General features: G+C 38.6%; 1 non-coding gene across 1 annotated transcript; it reads right to left on the reverse strand.

The window, feature by feature from the left end:
* Nucleotides 1-1,579: 1,579 nt before the first annotated feature.
* On the reverse strand, nt 1,580-1,654 carry TRNAK-UUU (transfer RNA lysine (anticodon UUU)). Its single transcript has one exon. It is a non-coding gene; the product is annotated as a tRNA-Lys (tRNA).
* Nucleotides 1,655-2,664: the final 1,010 nt, after the last annotated feature.

Here is a 2,664-nt window from a genome sequence, read left to right on the forward strand (position 1 = left end):
TTGTAGTCTGACACACATGGGGTCATCATTCATCAGAATCAGCTGCAATCAACTGGTTTGTGTTTTTATTTATTTTAGCTAATAATGTTAAATTACAAATATAGAAACCAGGCTTGATGAAGATTAATATCATTTTAAAATAATAAATAAAAGTAAATAATATTTCCTCAGATTTGTGTATTCGCTTGGGTTCTAGGTGTCCAATCAATCTTACAATATGGTAAGTGGCAACACAGTTCTAGTGCTTGATGATTAGTGGCCAGCACCACATTCCATTCACCCAATTCCTGAAATTGTTTTACTTCGCTTAGTAGGAGTGGTCCAATGTCTCGGCACAGTCAAATTGATACAAAATTTCTAATGCCCACAGACAGGCAAAACACAGTTCTTAGAAGGCATCAATCTGCAGACTACAATTTGAACAGCAGTAATGAAGAGATAGGATGTATTGTAGGTGAGAGGACATCCAAGGAAATCCTTCCTTCTTCTTTTGGTTTAAATTGAGGCTTTGTTCACGAAGAGTAAGATGCATACAACTTAATTGTTCAGCTTAATGAGTTATTACATATGTACATCTCATATAAGCAACATGCAGACCAAGATAAAAAATGTTTCAGCTCTCAGAAGCTCCCTTCTATCTATCCCAATCAATTAGAATCTTCAGACCTCTACCACCATTTTGGGGGGCTTGTTGAAGTGATCATGGCCTGTTTCTTTATGTCATTGGACATTGGCTATTGTCTCCAAGCCATCTATAAGTTCTGCTGGTGGCAAATTCTCTTAGCTTTCCTTTGTCTGAGAATGTCTTGATTTCTTCTTCATTCCAAAAAAAGTGTTTTTTCCAGAATTCATAATACGCCTTTTTCGGCACTTGAAAAATCTACCTCTTAATTATTTCCTCCATGGTTTCTAATGAGATATTCACTGTATAGGTAAGGTGCCATTTCTCTCACTGCTTTCAAGATCTTTTTTGCTTTGCTTTACTTTTAGAATTCATAAGTTTTAATTGACATTGCTCCCATCCCATTCAATTGGCAGACAGGCCTTCCTCTGAAAACCGCACGCGTGCACACACACACACACAGACACACACACACACACGCAGTCCAAACCTTTAGGTCAGCAGTCTATAGAGTTTCAGACTTGTGTGTTCCAGCGTTAAGAAAACAACTAAACAGGGCTGTTTTTTTTTTTTTTTAGGGCTGGAAAATTCATCATCTAAACATTCCATAAAGCAAAAAGTAAACAAAGTGTCTATCAGTGTACAAGCAAAACTATACAAACCTCTTTCTGTGCTCAGTGAAAGACATTGCATCTTTTCTAGCTCTCCAAATGCAAAATATCCCTAAATCCTGACTATCTTTCTCCTTGCTATCTCTACTTTTGGTCTTTTTCCTCTGCATTACTGCAAGATTTCTCTTATCGGCTAGAATGTGACAAAACAGACCATGACTGGGCAGAGTGCTACAATTTCTTTTCCTGTTCTGGCTCTCTTCAGATTCCTGTAGAGCAACGAGCAGGAGGAGAGGAGTGAAGAAGGAGGGCTTGTAAGAGAACTAATTAGAGTCAAATGAAAGACTGCCTGAACAGGGACTTGAACCCTGGACCCTCAGATTAAAAGTCTGATGCTCTACCAGCTAAACTATCCATGGGCTGTCTAATATGTTTCCTGAGTGCCTAATGTAGGTTCATTTATGTTGCCAGTTATTTGTAGGTCATGGCCTCAAATATTCTCCTTGAATTCTCTTCACTGCCAAGAAGATTTTGTTTGAAAGAGATGTTATAATCCCTGGTAGCATTTCCCTTTTCCTCTCTTTGCCTTGTATCTCTTTAGAGTTTCAGAACCAGAGCTTGATCTCTAGATAAAACACTGCCAGGTTTCAGACCACAGGACTAGACCCAGACTACTTCATTTCTTGCCAGGTGTTGTGATTTTATCCCTTCATTTCTTGTTTACCCACCTGCACCTATTTTTCTTAAAGAAACACTCACGCTATTCTTCCTGTCCCTCTGCACTGTCTTGTACAACTTTTTGCAGCCTTGGGAGGCAAAGGAGAAAAGAGTTGAAGGAAATAGAATTTGAAGACCCACTAGAACATTCTGTAATGGTGGGCAAGCAAAGAAACCTGTGTTTAATCTTCTGCATCTCTATGCTTGCATTTCTTAATAATGCAACTTCTCTGCCATGAGTAAGTCACTCCTCCTTTTCATTTTCTTTCTAATCCTCGTCCTCTTCCTTCTCCTTCTTCTCTTCTTTCTTCACGTCTTTATTCATTATTTGCTGCTCACACCCAAAAGAAAAGGATAATTATCTTGAAAAATTAGTGTACATTAGGACATTCATTCATAATACGATCTAAGATAGTTGTGAGTTTTGACCTAAACCTGCAAAGTACTCTGCAGGGAATCCAGGAACAAAAGAGGAAGTTTCGGGGTGAAGGAAAGACTGCTCTGTCTAGGGTTGGTATGGGGAGGAAAGACACCTTGGGATATGGGAAAGACTATTGTTTATTTCTTCCAAATAATCCAGCACTTCAAGAAACCAAGATTACGTGAAAACTGAGAGAATTTGTAATTACTTTACTTTAGGAATTCGTGATTTTCTCATCTCTCGTACCCTATGAATATATAAAGCAGAGTTGGGGGTGGGTCACACAAACTCAC

This window comes from Elephas maximus, chromosome 1 (genome assembly GCF_024166365.1).
Source record: "Elephas maximus indicus isolate mEleMax1 chromosome 1, mEleMax1 primary haplotype, whole genome shotgun sequence".
Lineage (NCBI taxonomy): Eukaryota > Metazoa > Chordata > Mammalia > Proboscidea > Elephantidae > Elephas > Elephas maximus.